This window comes from Rhinopithecus bieti, unplaced genomic scaffold (genome assembly GCF_001698545.2).
Source record: "Rhinopithecus bieti isolate Rb0 unplaced genomic scaffold, ASM169854v2 scaffold_15336, whole genome shotgun sequence".
Classification (NCBI taxonomy): Eukaryota; Metazoa; Chordata; class Mammalia; order Primates; family Cercopithecidae; genus Rhinopithecus; species Rhinopithecus bieti.
Window position 1 is genome coordinate 2290750 of NW_016808678.1, and position 20252 is coordinate 2311001.

Below are 20252 nucleotides of genomic sequence, written 5' to 3' on the forward strand. Positions count from 1 at the left end.
CGTGTCCGGCTGTAAGAGTTTTTTCATATCATATTAAATAGACATAGCATTGCAACATTTAACTTAGCCTGACTCCTACAGCTGAACATAAAACTTGCTCCGATAGCAAACAATTAAAATGGTATCAAACGATCTAGTAATCGAAATTCTATTAACTGAAATACGAAACACCTAAAGCCCTCAAAATGGGCAAACGCTGCGTGGTGCAGTCCCAGACCCAAGCTTCTGGGAGTGAAAGGTGCACCCGCAACCTTCTGGCTGGCTCTGGGACTCCGCGATAAACCGCCCTCTCGCCCTCTGCAGATAGCTCCTGAAGCGGGAGAGTGTCTTTCCCACCCTCCGCCTAACAGGCTACGGTATCTGACCCTTCCAGGCAGCAGCTACCCAGGCTGCGGCTGCGCTGGGGCCCAGAAGGACGAAGCTTCACGGCAGAGAATCTGGGCAGAGGCTCCCGCTGTGGTAGGCGGCCGGGACCCACTCGCTGTTTCTCCCCTCGTCGTCGGGTCCCTTGAACGCAGGTCGCTTGTTTGCTTTACGCGTTGTGAGCAGCCAGTGGCTATTTATGGCAATAAGGAGTATTATTATCCACACTTCACGTGGAGCTTGGAAGACAGGGCGAGAGTGCACACTCTCCTTACTGCGCTCTGCAATGGTCCTGCCCCGCCGTGCCCTCGCAGTCCCCTCGGGGCCAGTGCCGCCGCACGCTGCCCGCAGACGGCAGAGCGCGGGCGCGCACAACTGGGCATGCGCCATGGCCAAGCCGTCCGCTTTAGGGCCCTCCCCTCCCGTACCCGGCCCCGAGGAACCGGGAGCGCCCGGGAATCGGGAACGTGCGTGATGACGCACGTGCGCGCGAAGACGTGGGGACGCAGGCGGGTCGTAGAGAGCGTGAGTTTTCGCGTCTGTTTGGTCCGGCTCCTGTCGTCGGTGCTGAGAGGTGTCTCTCGCTGTTTTCCCGGGCTGCGGGCGCTGGCCGCCGGGCAGGGGCTGCTGGGCGGAGGTCGGCGCCTCCCAGGGGGCTAGGGCGAGGGAGGCATGGCAGGGTCGGAGGCACAGCCTCCCCGTCTGGGGCAAGTTCGAGAGCGGGGAGGGCGTTTCCTGGGGCAACTCCGCCGGGGTCCTGTCGACGTTCCCCCTTCTCCGCCGGACCGCACGGTGAACGACGTGCCCACACTCGGAGGAAGGGCGAGTTTAAAGGGTTCTCGAGTTTTAAAGGGCTGAGCGAGTTTAAAGGGTTCCTTTTGAAAGCAGGAAGTTTGAAGTGAAGTTGCGTCAGCAGCAGAGCATGCAGTTTCAGGTGCTCTCGGGACAGCTTTCAGCTTCTCAGAACAAGCCTAACCCTCACCGCAGTAATAACTTTTATTAGGGGACAAAAAATTCACCAAAGTAAAACCCTTTCTGCCCAAACCTAAAAACCTTTGGATAAACGTTTGCAGGAAACGGATCACAGCCTTATTTGTTTTTCTAAACTGAGCATAAACTCTTTTGAAGACTCAGCATTACTGTCAAAATGAATGATTGCCTGCTTACTTACGATTCAGTTATCGAGGTGTTTAGGTCTCCTTGCAGTACACTTAGTGACTCCCAGACTTTTTTTTTTCCTCCCTTTGAAATTGCTTGTTAGAAGGCTTTAATTTCTCACATTTGTGTGTCTTTTTGAGGTGGTTCTAATAAACTTTAAAGGCTTCTGATTTGCTGCGGGCCTGCCATCGCTGTGGAAAGGAAGTATTATTTCAAAGGAGAATAGAAGTGCTTTGGTTTCTAAATAGTCCCAATAGGACACTAGCATCAGCATCACTTGGGAGCTTTTTGGAAATGCACATTTTGGGATCTTACCCCAAACTTACTGAATCAGAAATATGTTTTAACAAGCCTTCCAATTGATACCAGTGCACCTGGATGCTAAAGTTTGAGAATTACTGGCGTAGTGATAACACCCATTGTGGAGTCACATATAATGGAATTTGAATTGAAGTAATTCCTAGATGGAGAAACTTGGACATGTTACCTCACAGGGCAGGAATATGAAGATGCAAGAAAAATGTTTAACACCAAACACATAGAAAACCCCCGAAGATGTTATTAAATAACTTACTAGAACTGCATAAAGTAAGTACATAGTTTGTGCTGGAAGGATTCTTCAGCGGGGTAGATACGAGTTGTAGTGCATGGATATTGGGACCACTGCTTAGAGGGTATTTTGTTTACCTCGGGATTCTCAATTCTGTGTAGTCAAGGTTGTTGGATGCAGGATGTTCAGTTAAAAGTTGAAACAGTACATACTAATGCTATTGTGGTTGTGGGATTTTTAAGAATAACGTTAGTATTTATGTTGAAGAGTAGTTTTTAATTCTTTGACCTTCTGAGCTCTTCAGTTTTATTTGTTTATTTGGAGACAGTCTCTTTCTGCCGCCCAGGCTGGAGTGCAGTGGTGCGATCTGGGCTCACTATAACTTCTGCCTCCCCGGTTTAAGCGATTCTCCTGCCTCAGCCTCCCAAGTAGCTGGGATTACAGGTGTCTGCCACCACTCCCAGCTAATTTTTGCATTTTTAGTAGAGGTGTTTGCCAAGTGGTCTCGAACTCCTGACCTCAGGTGATACACCTGCCTCGTCTTCAGTTTAGTTATACCTTGTTTGACCCAGAATTTGGTAGAGACCAGAGGTAAGCACTAGTTTTGGAGTTGAGAAGTATTGTAACATAGTGACTTGCAAGCAAAATCCAAGGCTGAAGATGTTTCTATCCTTGTCTTTGTTTCCCATATGTCATACAGCTGCACGGTAGCAAAGATCTCATGTCGACTTTAGATACCTCCCTTTTCAGGAAGGATCACAGGAGTGCCCTCAACCTGCTGTGTTTTTTAGATGCAGTGTTTTCTTACAACTTTAATTCCTTCAGGGGCCCATTGTAGGGGGAAAAAGAAATATTCAAGATTTAAAGCAGCTGCTCTAAAGGCTACGTTCACTGCAGTGTTGAGAAGGTCAGTGCCAAACCGTGGCCTACACATGTCGTTTTGATTAGAGCACACTGCTCCCAAGGCTACACCATGGCTCCTGGATATTGAGAGTTTTCAGGTGAAACATGAATCACTTTGGATGGATTATTCTGGAAATAACTTCGTTAGCTCTGCCGCCAAATTGGCACTGCCCCATCATGAAATGTTTATTTTTCAAAGGCATCAAATTTTTTTGTTGTTGTTGTTCTCCCTATCGGAAAGGCAGATCTCTATCCGTGGTTTTGGGTGAGACAAGTCTTTCTGCTCTGAATCTTGCGTCTGCTACTTAGTGATTGAGTCCCTTAGGCAAATTAACATCCTCCCCACTTGAATTTCTGTAAAGTAGGAGTCATAGGATGTGCTACTGCAGGCCATTGAATTAAATGAAATAACGCATAAAACATGTTTTAGGCACAGAGGCTCAGTAAATATGTGTCGGACAAAGGGAAAAAAGGTATTTGTCACCTCAAACCTAACTTTATGCCATTCATTTTGTAATATTTTTATAAATGAGGTAATTTTATTACCTAACTGCACTGCTTTTCTTTTTAACCATAAAATGCTGAAATGGAGTCAAAGCTTTCACGTTATTGTGAATGAGAAAAAACACTTGAAAAAAGTTGAAACTTTAACATGGAAAAACACCATCTTCAGTTTTATCACTGTAACAGCAACTTCTAGAAATTGTTTTGGATGTTTACGGGAAGGTAAACATCCAAAGGTCAGGGGATGAGTAATAAAGTATCTTCAGTTAGTTAATGGGGACAGTCAGCTAGAGAAGGGGACACTGTCACAGGAAATGAGACCTCACTGAAGGTATGCATCAAAGGATGAGAAAATGCTGTTAGCCCTGAAATTGCTAATATTTTTTAAAAACACAAGTTCTTAATAGCGAAGTGAAAAGTTTTACATTCCATTTTTAATAAGGGATAACAAAATTCTTACATGTATTTTTGTGTGTATATATTGCATATGAATGTATGAGTGCGGAAAATACTTGAAAGGACTCACACTAGGTCATAATGTTTATTTGTCAGTATATTGGAATATGGGGGTGGGGACCAAGTATAAAAGGAAATTATACATTTATGGAAAATTAGATACATACATGTATATGTAAATGTTGTTTAAAAAAATCTATTAAAAACAAGCGATTCTTTAAAAGGTAGATTTCCTTTTATGTTACAATTTCAGCCATGTAAGCAGTGGTCCTCATATCTTTTTTCAACAGGGAGCCTCTTTTACAGAATCTTATCTGTAAAACTCAGGAGCCGAGAAGCTTTAAGAGCAGTAAGGTTGAAGGGCACAGGCTCTCGGTCCTTGGTAGCGATGCTAGGAGGTGTGCCTAGGGAACCTAGGATTGTGGGGAGCTGGACGTGAAGCTCTGTGGTGGAACAGAAATCCTCAGGGCATGAGCTATACCTAAAAAGTAATGGTATTAAGAATTCTGGTAAGTGGGATTCACAAACTTGTTCTAAAGACAGTTTCCAAAGTTGTCAGCCATGTCACCATATGGATGGCTTCTCGTGCAGGGGAGTGAGTGATTATTGAGAAAAAAAAATCCACCTGACCCATATTTTACAAAGTAGGATTCTGTGCTCTTTTTTGAGGAATTAGCTTTTAAAAAAATCCCTCCAAGTTGTGACAGCTGTATCACTATTAAAAGTTATTTGGCATTTTAACTGACTGTTGTTTAGGATTACAAATGACTCAGGGAAAAAGAAACAGGGAGTCAAAGGAAATGTATTACTTGTGTTTATAGCACTGTCATTTTTTTGTTGTATGGAAGCAACTTCTCTATGTTTATATGGTAAAGTGTTTTTTTCTTTTTTAGAGAGTTAATTTTCAGTTAATGAGCCTTCATAAGAAAAACAAGTTCAAATTTTAAGTATTTGTTAGATTGTTATTAACAGTGATAGTGATATTACATTGTCTTTTTCACACATCGAAGAGGGTTTCCTGGTGACAGCTGGAGCTTGGGGGAGGGGGAGTTACTTTCAATCAACCAGCTGCTTTGTGGCAGTATCATGATGGTGATATTGGAAAGCCCATAGATAATTTTGGCTGTATTCAGGGAAGAAAATCTATCAAATTTCTGGGAAGCAACAGATGGTGGGCAAGAGCCCTTTGGGATCTAGGTGATGGCCAACTAACAATGTGTGCATTCAGGTTTGCATGTTGGAGTTACTTACCATCTAGTTTCTTGGACATTGTTACATGCACCTCATAATTACACAGCAATAGAATCTAGTTCTAAGGGCAGGAAAGGCTGATTAAGGAGAGGAAAGGAGAGTGAAAAACTTTGGTGATGTGCTACACGCTTTAGTATAATACCCTATTTCATCTATTCTTGATGGTGATTCTAGGATGTAAGTGGAATTTTTTTCCATCTATGGATAAAGAAACAGAAGCTCTACAGTACTGATTATATGACTTGCCCAAGGCCACATACTAGTATACAATGGCATCCATATTTGACCTCAGATCTTCTGACATTAGCTCCAGGAGTGTTGTCATTACACCAACAGCTGTTTCTCCAGGTGTTAACTTGCTTATGCATTTTTAATGCAGAGTCACAATATCAGGATAGTAATGAATGAAATAAATATAAATGTTACTTATAATGACTTCAGTTTTCTAAATAATATATAGGGGTGTGTGTGTGTGTGTGTGGACTTGTGTGTGTATATGTGTGTTTTGGCCACTACATATAATTTGGGTTTTTTTCCTTGAGTAAAAAGTCTCTTGGGCAATACTGTGAAAAACATTTCACTACCTTTTTTAAAAAAATATATTACTGATACCAGCAATATTGCAATTATGTGTGTTGCAATGAATCAGTTATGATTCTAAATTTGAACAAGTCGAGGAATGAGTTTTGTGCACACTGCCCATGTAGTCCCCTTATCCTAACATATTGAAGGAAATTTCTTTTTTTTCTTTCAAGGCATATTCATTTTTCATTCATTTATTTATTTTTTTGAGACAGAGTCTCACTCTGTTACCCAGGTTGGAGTGCAGTGGTGTGATCTTGACTCACTGCAGCCGGGACCTCTTGGGCTCAGTTGATCCTCCCACCTGAGCCTCCCAAGTAGCTGGGACTGCAGACATGTGCCACTACATCCAGCTAATTTTTTTTCTTCAGCTTTTAAGTTCAAGGGTACATGTGTAGGATGTGCAGGTTTGTTACATAGGTAAATATGTGCCATGGTGGTTTGCTGCATAAATCATCCAGTCACCTAGGTATTAAGCCCCACATCTATTAGCTATTGTTTCTCCCTGCCTACCACACCTCCCTGATAGGCCCCAGTGTGTGGTGGTCCCCTGCCATATATCCTTGTGTTCTCATCATCTAGCTCCCAGTTATAAGTAAGAACATGCAGTGTTTGCTTTTCTGTTCCCATGTTAGTTTGCTGAGGATAATGACTTCTAGCTTTGTCCATGTCCCTGCAAAGGACACGCTTTCATTCCTTTGTATGGCTGCATAATATTCCATATGTGCAACATCTTCTTTATCCATCTGTCATTGATGGGCATTTAGGTCAATTCCATGTTTTTGCTATTGTGAATAGTGCCGAATTGAACATATACATGCACGTATCTTTATAATGGAATGATTTCTATTCCTTTGGGTATATACCCAGTAATGGGAATGCTGGGTCAAATGGTATTTCTACCTCTAGGTCTTTAGGAATCACCAGTCTGTCTTACGCAATGGTTGAACTAACTTATATTTCCACCAACACTGTAGTAGCATTCTGTTTTCTCTGCAACCTCGCCAGCATCTGTTGTTTTCTGACTTTTTAATAATACCCATTCTGGCTGGCATGAGATAGTATCCCACTGTGGTTTTGATTTGCATTTCTCTAATGATCAGTGACGTTCAGCTTTTTTTCATATGTTTCATGGCTGCATGTATGTTTTCTTTTGAGAAGTGTCTGTTCATGTCCTTTGCCTACTTTTTAATGGGGTTGTTTTTTTCTCCTAAATTTAAGTTCTTTGTAGACTCTGGATATTAAACCTTTGTCAGATGGATAAATTGTAAAAATTTTTTCCCATTCTGTAGGTTGTCTGTTCATTCTGATGATAGTTTCTTTTGCTGATTAAACTCTTTCGTTTAATCAGGTCCCATCTATTTTTGCTTCTGTTACAATTGCTTTTGGTGTTTTCATCATGAAATCTTTGCCCATACCTATGTCCTGAATCGTATTGCCTAGATTTTCTTCTAGGGTTTTTATAGTTTTGAGTTTGACGATTAAGTCTTTACTTCAACGTGAGTTAATTTTTGTGTGTGATATAAGGGGTCTAGTTTCAGTTTTCTGCATATGGCTACCCATTTCTCCCAGCACCATTTATTAAATAGGGAATCCTTTCTCTATTTGCTGTTTTGCCAGGTTTGTCAAAGATCAGATGGTTGTAGGTGTGCGGTCTCATTTCTGAGTTCTCTAATTTGTTCCATCTGTCTATGTATCTGTTCTTGTACCAGTACCATGGCTGTTTTGGTTACCGTAGCCTTTTAGTATAGTTTGAAGTCTGGTAGTATGATGCCTCCAGCTTTGTTCTTTTTGCTTAGAATTGTCTTGGCTACTTGGGCTCTTTTTTGATTTCATAAAATAGTTTTATCTGAATCTGTGAAGAATGTCAATGGAAGTTTAGTGGGAATAGCATTAAATCTATAGATTACTTTGGGCAGTATGGCCATTTTCATGATATTGATTCTTTCTGTTCATGAGCATGGAATGTTTTTCCATTTGTTTGTGTCCTCTCTGATTTCTTTGAGCAGTGGTTTGTAGTTCTGCTTGAAGAGGTCTTTCACTTCCCTTGTTGGCTGTATTCCTAGGTATTTTATTTTTGTAGCAATTGTGAATGGGAGTTCATTTATGATTTGGCTCTCTAATTGCCTGGTGTTGGTGTATAGGAATACTAGCAATTTTTGCACATTGATTTTTGTATCCTGAGACTTTGTTGAAGTTGTTTATTAGCTTAAGAAGCTTTTGGGCTGACACGATGGGGTTGTCTAGGTATAGGATCATGTCATCTGCAAACAAAGGTAATTTCACTTCCTCTCTTCTTTTTGAATACCCTTTATTTCTTTCTCTTGCCTGATTGTGCTGGCCAGAACTTCCAATACTATGCTGAATAGGAGTGGTGAGAGAGGGCATCCTTGTCTTGTGCTGGTTTTCAGGGGGAATGCTTCTAACTTTTGCCCATTCAGTATGATATTGGCTGTGGGTTTGTCATATATGGCTCTTGTTATTTTGAGGTATGTGCCTTTGTCATATATGGCTGTTATTATTTTGAGGTATGTGCCTGTGTCATATATGGCTCTTATTATTTTGAGGTAAGTGCCTTTAATCCCTAGTTTTTTGAGAGTTTTTAATATGAAGGGATGTTGAATTTTATCGAAGGCCTTTTCTGCATCAATTGAGATAGTCATGTGGTTTCTGTCTTTAGTTCTGTTTATGTGATAAATCACACTTACTGATTTGTGTATGTTGAACCAACCTGGCATCCCGGGATGAAGCCAACTTGATTGAGGTAGATAAGCTTTTTGATGTGCTGGTGGATGCAGTTTGCCAGTATTTTGTTAAGGATTTTTGCATTGATGTTCATCAAGGATATTGGCCTGAAGTTTTCTTTTTGGTTGTTGTATCTCTGCCAGGTTTTGGTATCAGCATAATGCTGGCTTCATAGAAGAAGTTAGGGAGGAGCCCTTCCTTTTCGATTGTTTGGAATAGTTTCAGCAGGAATAGTACCTACTCTTCTTTGTACCCTGGTAGAATTCAGCTATGAATCCATCTGGTCCTGGGCTTTTTTTGGTTGGTAGGCTATTTGTTACTGTTTCAATTTCAGAACTCATTGTTAGTCTATTCAGGGATTCAATTTCTTCCTAGTTCAGTCTTGAGAGGGTGTATGAGTCCAGGAATTTAGCCATTTCCTCTGGATTTTCTAGTTTATGTGCATAAAGGTCAGCAGCTAAGTGAGCTCTTGAGGTTTGGGGAGACTTGGTAGATCTGGAAAACTCTTCAAATTAACGCTCTGAGAACCAGCTCCAAAAGTTGTTGATCACATAGTTTCTCAGCACAAGTTTTAAATTCCAGGGAAATAGTTATTATTCCAACTTTGGTCACTATCACCTTGGACCAGTATTAGAAATGGCACCCTTGATTGATAGCTGCCCCCCCCCCGCCCCTGCCCCCCACCGAAGACCACATCCAATGGGAGTGAGAGACAGATTCCTGTTACTGAAAGAATGAAGTATTGATGCTATGCAGGCAAAAAGCCCTAAGCTGTTCCCTATCACTTAATAATTTGTGGACATCCCATGTGGTTTGTAGTAGTATAACATATATTTGAAGCGTGGCATGCTTTTTCCCTCTTTTCACTAGTTGTTGTGCAGGGAAGACTTCAGTTACATAAATAATTCACAAACATTTCTTACACAGATTAATTTAAATGGGAGCAGGGAGCGGTGGTAGCTCTCATTTTTTCATTGACTTTAGGTAGACAAAGAAATCTGGTGCAGAGTAAACCTGAGAATGGAACGACTTAAATCCTATTGAAGCAGCGATCATGGGATGCTGGCATTGCTGTTCCCTTTGTGCCTCCTGGTTTAAAAACCTAGGTCTGAAGGGCTGTCAGTTGGAGAACTTTAATGAGCCCTCATTACACTAAACCTTGTGGTCTCTGAGAGAAGAAACTGGCTTATGATTGATAATGGAAATCATAAATGGCGATGGGTCAGAATTGGAGTTGGCACTAATTCACCTAGCAGTAGAGAGAAATGTAAGGTTATATACAAAATCTGGTAGTTTCATTTTTTAGCCATTTTTTTTATGTATAAATATAGTCTAATCATTTTCGTTTATGCTATGTAACACTTCTAAAAGGTGGAGAAAGAATTTTGCCAGCTGACGCTGACTTTTTTTTTTCCTCCTAAAATGGAGGCTCATTAAATTCTCAAATCATCAGATAATCTTGACAGAGATCCTGGTTTGAGATTTTACATAAAGCTTATTTAAATTAAAACACAATTTCTGCTTTCAGGTTGCTTCTCTGTATTTGTTACACTTTTTAAAAAATGTATGTGTAATTTAATCACATTATGCAGTTTTAAAATGTAGGGTCACAGAAAGTCATGGAAAATGTTAATTAGTTACTATGTTGTCAAAAACATTTTAAAACTGTTTTAAGTCTTATTTGTTTATAGGGGCAAAACCACTATCATGTCACAATTTGTGATTTTGTGTAATAAATATATATACATAATCCCATTTAATCCTTGTGAAACCAAATAAGGCTATGTTATCTTCTTTTACAAGTGAAATTCTGAAGGTTAACTTTCCTAAGGGCACGTGGCTGGTATATCGCAGAGCCAAGGACCATGCCCTTAACTGCTGTCCTATACTGCATATGTTAATATTGCTACCCCTGTATATAATTTTGGCAAAAAGCACTGGGACATTTCTTTTCCCAAAGCCCATCTCTTTACTTTCAGTTTCCTGACAACTTCTTTATATTCTGAAACTGTTAAAATGTGTTGTATTATCCATCATCTTGTGCTTCTGTTTGCTGTGAATGTGGCAACAGCTCCTGTATTGCAGCAGTGTGCCCTGTGAAGCCGTTTGTTCTTTACGTCTTAGAGCAGCCTGACAGCCTTTCGTGTTGAATTCAACAAGATTGCTTTTCATTTAACAAAGCTGAATGTTGCTTTCTAGGTGAAAAATAATTAAATGCTTTTAAAGATATGTTTGATTAACAGGAAGCTGATCTGTGTAAATTAATTATAACTGTAATGATGTCATAGCCTTGTCTTTTGTTATTAACCAGGTAATTGACCAGCAGTTTAGAAGCTTATTGTAACTGACAGTTAGTAGTTTGACCTTGTGTGCTGTCTGGAAGTGAAACATGCGCAATGAATGTAAATGCAGTTTGTTCATTGAGCTGCATGTGTTGTCAGAACATCTGATCTTGGGTTCTTGTTTTTATTTTTCCATTACTTCTTTGTTGAAATTGGTGGTCAGGATTATATACTCACAGTGAATATTATACTTATTTATCTTACTGAAAGCATCTGGCCAAATGCAAATGTTGCTTGTGTCCTTGAATAACTATAATCAGACATGAAACCTTGGCACATTTAGGACGTACAGTCAAGTAAACAAATGCCAAAATTAAATGAATCTCATTTTTAAAGTTTGTATGAAGGATAGTAACACAACTTTTGATAGAGAAATCAGAAAAGGAAAAATAGGGGCATATTTGATAGAGAATTTATCCCCTCTAATTCTGATTTGTCTGAGAAAATTAAAAGCACGTGGTATATTGAATATTTGAGTAAGGAGAACTTCTAACTTTTGTAGGTTTGATTAAAGAATGGCAGTGTAGGCCGGGTGTGGTGGCTCACACCTGTAATCCTAGCACTTTGGGAGGCCGAGGCGGGTGGATGACCTCCGGTCAGGAGTTCAAGACCAGCCTGGCCAACATGGTGAAACCTTTTCTCTACTAAAACTGCAAAAATTAACCAGGCGTGGTGGCGAGCGCCTGTAGTCCCAGCTACTCAGGAGGCTGAGGCAGGAGAATTGCTTGAACCTGGGATGTGGTGGTTGCAGTGAGCTGAGATTGTGCCATTGCACTCCAGCCTGGGCAACAAGAGTGAAACGCCATCTCAAAAAAAAAAGGGAATGGAAGTGTAAGAGTAAAACATGGAGAACATGCAGTAGAAGTGGGATAATAATGACTGACAACCAGCCATTATTAAATGGTTAAAAAATACGTAAGTACTATGAATGTAAGTAAATATGGCATTTTACCTTCAAAAGTCCTGACCTTTGCTTGTGGAAGTAGTTGTCAGGATTGCATCTTAGGAATTATTGTCAAGTGGTAGAAGGAGGGTTTTGTCAAGTAGTGGATGGAAAGTTGTTAACTGCACATGTGGATAGGTATAGCTTATAATGTACTCTGAACTGGGGTAACTGATAGATGTTTGAAATGTATAAAATTATTCATTTTGTCAATTTCTGCGCAGTTTGCCTCAGCAGGGTGCAGTTTTCTGCATGCATCAAAAGTGAAATTTGTGCTTTTGCTCAAATTATTCCCTAATATACAAGTTGCATTTGAGCAAATTTTTTCATTTCAAAGCAAGCATTATAGCAGAGCAGAATGGAGCATACTAATTACTTCTACATCCCTAAACATTATTGTATTTTATGTCTCTACGGTAACAGCACATACATGCTATTTTCTTTCTTTAAAATACCTTTCTTTCATCCACTTTTTATCTTTCAAAGCCTGACTGGGGTGAGGAAACTTCCCTAAGGTTTTCTCTGAATTAGATTGACTTAACATTTTCAATATTGACGTGTATTTTTACATTATTTGCCCATTTCCAAAAAGTATCTATTTTAGGTGACATAAGACACAAGCTTGTAGTAAAGAAAGAAAACAGCCAACCCAAATGGTTGAGTGGCTTTCAGCAGAGAGAAGCATATTCATTCACTAGGCAGACTTAAGCTTTTTCTAGCTCTGATGAGATTTTGCATGAGAAACGTCTGAATGGTGCTTCACAACAATATAAAGATGATTCTTTGGGTGAGACCTATGTCAAGGCCTCTAATATTAGATTATATCTCTGCAAACGTCATTCTACAAAGACAACATGATATGTTACTAGTATAAAGTTACTAGTATAATGAAAACATGCAGCTTTCAGTGATCTGGCAAAACACAGGGACAGTGATCCTTTATACTAGTAATTCTTAAAAGGTAGAAAAGCAGTTTTTGCCTCTCTGTGACTTCTCAGAGTAATCCTTGCTTTGCAGGGTAGGGCCTGGGGGTGAAGGAAAGCCAAGATGGAATGCCTTGCAACTCCCCGACCCCCTGAAGTCCTCCCAACCAGAATCCTAGCCAGCCAGATGGCTGGCCCTGGTAGGATAAAGTTGGAGAAGGTGTGGGTGCTTTTCTGTTCACATAGAATACATTCTAAGATGAGAAAAATGAAATTTGGATTATTGTTACTTTTTTTAAAAAACTTGATTTTTAAAACTGATTTTTTTCTTTTCTTTTTTTTTTTCAGCTGTGACTGTGATAACAATTACCAAAATAAGTTGGGTATTTGAACATTACTTGGTACTATTCTCTATAGTATTCTATGCTATATAGATCTACAAATTGACTTGTCCTCAAGAAAACAGTTACAATTGGTGTAGAATATAAGTTTTACATAGTGAGATTTTCTATATTTGAAATGTTTTAAAAATGCATGAATATTTTAACGTGTAATGGAAGTCACCAGATACCTTTCTTGGGAAAAACTATTCCTTATGCCGAGATGATGTCCTCCCTAATTTTTTGGTAGTCAAAGTGTCATATCTTACTAGTAGACAATTGGGGGTAACTTCTGGTCTCAGCTCTGACGCATAAAGATACTAGAAGTCATCATCGTCACAATAAAAAAAGCTGGACAAACTGAAAAATCAAATACTTTCCTTAGGTCCCTCAGATAATTGAGGTCACAAGTCAAATCACCACCCCAAAATCTGAAAGGCTCATTTAAAGAATCAGCCAAGATCAACTTACTGGAAGCCACTAAAGGCAGTAACCAGTAGGGATGCTTAAACGGTAATTTTGGTGAGTTGCTGAGTGTAGACTAGCTTGAGAATTAAGAACTCTTTTCTGCAGACAAACTGGACCACAATTTCATTTTAAGGACAGAGCCTTGGGAGCTAGATTATTTTGATTAAAATCCCTGCTCATCTATAAAATGGTTAATAATAATACCTACTTTATAAAGTTTAGAGGATTGCATAGGGTAATCATGTAAAGTTTGAGAGCAGTTCTACAGATTAACTAGTAATGTGGTTGTATGTCACTTTGGCTGGTGGTTTGACTTTTTGTATTTTAGAATAACTATCAATCAGTAGCAAAATGGGATTTCTTTTACAGTCATTAAAAAGTAGCTGTGATTTATTGAGTGATTACTGTATGCCCAGCATTATCTAAGAATCTCAATGTTTTAGGTCATTTAGTTTGTATAAGAACTTTAGAATCAGGTTTAGCTATTATTACTACTCCATCTTACATGGTGGGAAACTGAGACATAGATTAAGTGACGTGGGCAAGGTCACATAGCTCTTAAAGCTAAAGCCAGTCAGTAGGACCAATTTAGGTTCCAGATTGTATGCTCTTAAGCTCCAATGTATAAGGAAAATATACCATTTGGAAGAGATGATGAAGGTTCCCTGGTGAATCCTGCTGGCACCCGTGGAGCGAGCATATGTGCAGGAAGCATTTGGGAGGTTAGTGAGCACTGGCATGCGCAGGGAGCCTGTCAGGAGGGAATCAGGTTGGGAGCTGGCTTTGAGGATTGGGAAGAAATTGCATGGGTTGGTGGAGGCAGGTGTGTGTCTCAAGCTAAGGTGCCATGGTAGCATTGCCCTCAGGCTCCGCCCACATCCCCTTGCCCTTAGGGGACATTCCAGAAGGCTTCTAGCCTCCAGACCCTACATTTCTTTAAGTGCTTTCTCTGGCCCCAGATATCCTTTTTGCCTTCTGTGGTAACGTGGCAATGACAGAGAGTCAAGGCAGGCTCCTTTGCCCTGTGGGCATAACACTGAGCCATATCTATATATCTATATCTATATCTATATCTATATCTATATATATGTCTGTATCTATTTCTATATCTATATTCTAGCTCTCAGAGTTCCCCAGTGAGATTAAGCTCCAGTCATTCACAGTGATAGCTCTTTTGAGAATATATATATATTTTCTGTCTCTCTACGTATATATGTGTAGGTATTTATTTATTTTTTACATCTTGCCATTCCTGTCGTGCTTCCCTACTCCCCAGTCAGTGTATTGGTCACCTCCCAAATAAGTGACTTCCACAGGGATTGTCTTAGAGTCTGCTTTTTGAGGAAGCCCAGACTAAAACAGTAATGCACAATAATAATAACAACAAAGAGCTTCATTTGTTAAGAGCGTGCTAACTGAATCTTTACTGACCTGTCTTACAGATTGGGAAATAAACGGGGGTTGATGAGATAATTTGCTCAAGGTATCTAACACAATGAATAGACTGGCCTAGTGGTCTTGAGTGGCTTGATGCTAGTCAGCCATCTTACCCACCTCTTGGCACTGAGCAAACACCTAAAAGCAAACATGATCTGATTGGGAAACCAGTCGTAGGAGTGTAATAGAAAATAAAGTTAAATACTCAGTGTTTTAAGTTAAATTTCTGCGGTTTCAGAGAGGTCTTTTAGCAAGGGTCCTCTATCCTGCCATTACAAGAATGCACAAAGGGTTTCATTCTTTTTTTTTTTTTTTTTTTTTTTCATTCTTTTAAAACTGTTTGGGTTGGATTTATGGCATCAGAGTGACCCCAGTTAATCTGGAGCTTTGAACTTGTTTTTCCCAGTTAGGAAAGTACAGAGAGGAGCAAAACCTAGCTGCCCTCCTAAGATGGTGCCATGTTGGTCTCAAACGTGGATATGCAGGATTCTAGGTGGTGTCTGTAGGGAAGATGACCTTACACTGTCCCCCTTTCCAGAAGTTCTAATCCATAGGAAATCTAAGACAGAGTGATTTTTAAGAGACTCTGTGCACATGTATGATTTTCTGAGGTCCCTTGTAGATTCCACTGAGATTGCGTGAAATCCACCCAGCAAATGGGCAACAGTAAATGAATAAAAGTGTTTGTATGCATAAAAGGACTCCTATTTGCTGCAGAATCTTCTGTGAGACTTCTTTGGTGATCATGAGAAAAGGAAAGCTGGGGTAGTTCCGTACGACTCTATTACATGTGTTTTTCTAAATCTACATCCTTAGTCACGCTAGGGAGTTGAAGCATTGTCTCCTGTCTGATTACATTCAGGAAATAAAGCAACTTAACTCCTTTGAAACAAGGAACAATAAATGTGCCCTATGCCTTTTTTTTTTTTTTCCTTTTCTCTGAGCCTAATAACTCTGCCTCACCTGTGGAAGATGGTCAGTATGTTATTTGTTTTGAGTCCCGTTGATGACCTTGTTAACATTTAGCCTCTTCCAGGAAGGAAGGAAGAAGCTAAACTTTTTTCCATCAAGGAGAATGGATAAATTCCTCTCCATTTCTCTCTGTGTGTTTCCATGTCTTTTTCTGCATATATGTCTCTGCATTCGAGGGTGTGTGTGGGTTCCAAACACATTCCCCCCAAATGCAGAGACAATAGACGGAGAAAGATTTTCAGTCTTAAGACTAGAATTGAACTTCCTGAGCTCTGTGTGCAGCAGAGCAACTTGATGATCCAACTGAGCCTAAAGAAACCAGTTGTTCAGGAGGTTGATGACCTTGGATATCCAGGACCACACAACTAGGAGCCAAGTCAGGATGGGCAGAACCAGGACAACTGGCAAAAGTAGAGGTGGAAGTGTCACCTCTCTGGGAAGTAGTCCCTCCAGTTATTTTTTATCGTTTTTGCTTTTTTTAACCTCAAGTTTCCAAATTGCCTGGGGATCCCCTACACCTCGCTCAGCACTACCAAGGCCTCATCTTTTCCTCTCACTTTGGCAAAAGTCTGTCGTCCCTTGGAGTGAATTAATTGTGAATCCTATACCTTCGCTCTGTGTAATTTAGTTAAACTGACAGATGAGCCTTTTTGTTGTTGTTGCTATTGTTGTTGAAAGTAGTTTAGAGCATTTCCTAAATCTGCAGTTCCCTTCCTCAGCCTTTTGCCTTTACCTGAAACCAACACGCATGTAGTTCCTTTGGATATTTTACCCTCAACAGCCAGTCTTCAGTGTGGTAAAGCTTGGTGTTTGTTGTGGTGGTGGTGGTGGTGGCTTTTTGTTGGCTTCTTTTATCTTTTAGTTCTTCAGCTGTTCTATCCTCCTCCTCGGTGGCAAGGCCAGCACAGTTGCTGAAGTCTTCGGTTTAGCCATGTATACTTTCTACGCTGCATATTTCCTCTTCAGTGAAATTGATCTCACCTTTCCATAAACAGTCTGAATCAATCTTACTGCCCCTTGAATTTTGTGGAATCCCTAGGATAGAACTTATTATCAAGACCTGACTTGCCAGTTTCTTTTGGTGATTCTATTTATTGCCTTGGACCTGCATTTCTGTAGTTTAGAATAGATGATAGTATCATTTGAAATCACTTTCCCATAGTTAATTTAAACTTCCATTTTTATAGCTGCCACCTTAGTTTTGCCACAGTAATTTTGTGTTTACAAAAATAAATTTTGTAAAAATGTCTGTGTGCAATGGCTCCAGAAATTCTGGTGACTCTAGAATACGTAAAGTGATGGTACAAGGATATGGTGGAGCCTTTGGCAAGTTATTAGGTCATGAAGGTGAACCCCTCATGAATTGAATTAGAGTCCTTATGAAAGGGACGCCAGAGAGCTCTCTTGCTCTCTTTCTACCATGTGAGTATATAACAGAAAAACAGTTCACAACCCATAAGAGGGCCCTCAACAGAACCTAACCATTCTTGTACCCTGATGTCACACTTGCAACCGGCAGAACTGTGAGAAGTAAATTTCTGTTGTTTATAATCCTCCTGTCTATGGTACTTAGTTATAGCAGCCTGAACTAAGACAATTGCCAGAAACAATATCTAACTTAAAATTTATTGCCGTACCTTGTCTCTTTCAGTAAGATCTTATTTTTTAAATTTAATTAATCTTATTTTTAGAGACAGGGTCTCACTCTGTTGCCCACTATGATAGCTCACCACAGCCTCAAAGTCCTAGACTTGAGTGATCCTCCTGCCTCAGCCTCCTAAGTACCTAGGATTATAGGTGTGTGCCACTGTACCTGGCTAATTTTTTGTTATTTTATTTTATTTTATTTTGTAGAGATGAGGTCTTGCTATGTTTCCCAGACTGGTCTTGAATTCCTGGCCCCAAGCAATCCTCCTAAATTGGCCTTACAAAATGCTGGGATTATAGGCGAGAGCCACTGAGCCAAGCCTGCAGATTTTCTTTTCTCATTATTTACTTCCAATTAAATTTTACACTGCATATTACAGATGGAGGTTGAAGTAAAATGAAGCATTGTTTTCGTCCCATTTAGTACTTTTTTTTTTTTGAGATGGAGTCTCGCTCTGTCACCCAGGCTGGAGTGCAGTGGTGTGATCTCCGCTCACTGCAAGCTCTGCCTCCTGGGTTCATGCCATTCTCCTGCCTCAGCCTCGCAAGTAGCTGGGACAACAGGCTCGTGTCACCACACCCGGCTAATTTTTGTATTTTTAGTAAAGATGGAGTTTCACCACATTGACCAGACTGGTCTCGAATCCCTGACCTCGTGATCCACCCGCCTCTGCCTCCCAAAGTGCTGGGATTACAGGCATGAGCCACTGCGCCTGGCCCATTTAGTACTTTTAAAACATTCAAACTTCAGCTTATCCTCCAGGAAGCATTTATGTGAAAGAAAAGTCACTGACATCTCTTCTAAAGGTTCCTGGTCTAGTGGCTTAAGTTAAAAAATATTGGCCATAAAGCAGAACATTGAACTATTTCCTGGCATGCCTCTAGATCACAGTCTAGAATTTTATAAGATTTTTATTTAACTACTTATAGCTATTTAAGGCATCTGCTACATGCTGTGGAAGTGCAGAATGTGGAACTTGGCTTTCTTGAGGCAGGCCAGCATGCTGGTGCTGCTCACAGGCATAGGGGCCCCCAAAAGGGTCACAGCTGGGAGCCAGGAAACTGCAGGGCTTCACAGTGGAGCAGCACTGTCTGGTGGGAAGAGCTGAGTTTGAGTCCTTACACTCCAGCTTCTGGGCGTCATCACCTTGGTTTCTTTATCTGTGTAATAAAAAAGTAGAATTTCTTTCTGTCTTTCGTAGTTTCACACCAAAACTGCTGGAAGGACTTTCACTAAATTGAGCACAAGATGTGATCTGTGGGAGGCATGAGAAATTCACTTTCGTCACCTCTTGTGGTGATAGAGTCCATGTGACTGCCCATCTGTGGGAATGGCCTTGCTTATTAAGCACCTTGGACAGAGAAAGTGAAGGACTGAAATTTCAACATCCCCAAAAAGTCTGAAGGGCTGAAGCTCCATGGATGTACATCTCACGTGGGCAACTCTACAGAGCGTGTTTTAGAATGGGCAGCTGGACAGTTCAGTGATTTTTCTTGGCAGGTGGTGGGTAGACCAGCTAGTAGATAAGGTGGAACTAATTTCGCCTGCACAGGATTGTGAGAATTAAGTGAAATGAAGCAAATTATATATAATTACTTTTAAACTATAATTGCATAAAAGTTATTGGGAGGTATGTAAATATTATAAGACCTTGATTTCTGGGATGAATAGCTTGAAGTTGATCAGATAATGTTGATAAATATTTAATATCTACTAATACTTATGTAGTACTTATGTTTCAGGCATTATTCTAAGTGTTTTACCTATGTTACTCATCAACAACTCTATGAGATGTTCCTTATTATTACTTAATATCTGTTTTATAAATGAGGAGACTGAGGTAGAGATTGATTAAGAACTTAACCTAAGGGCCGGGTGTGGTGGCTCACACCTGTAATCCCAGCACTTTAGGAGGCTGAGACAGGTGGATCACCCAAGGTTAGGAGTTCAAAACCAGACTGGCCGACATGGCAAAACCCTGTCTCTACTAAAAAATACAAAGATTAGCTGGGTGTGCTGGCATGCACCTGTAATCCCAGCTACTCAGGAGACTGAGGCAGGATAATTGCTTAAACCTGGGAGGCGGAGATCGCAGTGAGCCAAGATCGCACCACTGCACACCAATCTGGGTGACAGAGTGAGACTCTGTTTCAAAAAAAAAAAAAAAAAAAAAAAAACACTTACGTAATGTCATGTAGCTCCCAAGCAATTAAGCAGGATTTGAAACTAAATCACTTGACTCCAGAGTCCATTCCATTATGACACTATTCATCGTTTTTTTAAAATCTGCTTAAAGATGTTTTTTCCATAAAGAGTATCACTACCTGAGACACTGTGCAGTGTTTTAACCATGAATATAGAAAGCCATTGGGTGGATTGAGGTGGGGGTACAACGTGGTGAAATTGGATTTTAAGCAAGTTGAGTCAGGTACTGTGTAAATAGACTAGGGAAAGAGTGTAAGGTGATAAAGGCCTGATTTCTGTTGAGATCTTTCAGCATATAACATACGTTCTTATTAATGGCTTATCTGTCTAGAACATTCTTCATATGTCCATTTAGTGGTCTTAAATCCCAGCTCCTCAGAGGTTACATATTTTACCTATACATGCCTTCCACATGGGTGGCA

The 20252-nt window shown here is 40.3% G+C and overlaps 1 protein-coding gene across 5 annotated transcripts in view; it reads left to right on the top strand.

Moving 5' to 3' along the window:
* The first annotated feature begins 739 nt into the window (after nucleotides 1-739).
* The window catches only part of RHBDD1 (rhomboid domain containing 1), a 164225-nt gene continuing 144712 nt past the window's right edge, over nucleotides 740-20252 (top strand). For 2 of the 5 annotated variants that reach the window (XM_017887018.1, XM_017887024.1), the window contains exon 1: nucleotides 740-888. The gene's annotated coding sequence lies outside the window, so the exon portion shown is untranslated. The other 3 variants (XM_017887020.1, XM_017887019.1, XM_017887022.1) reach the window with 3 other exon arrangements.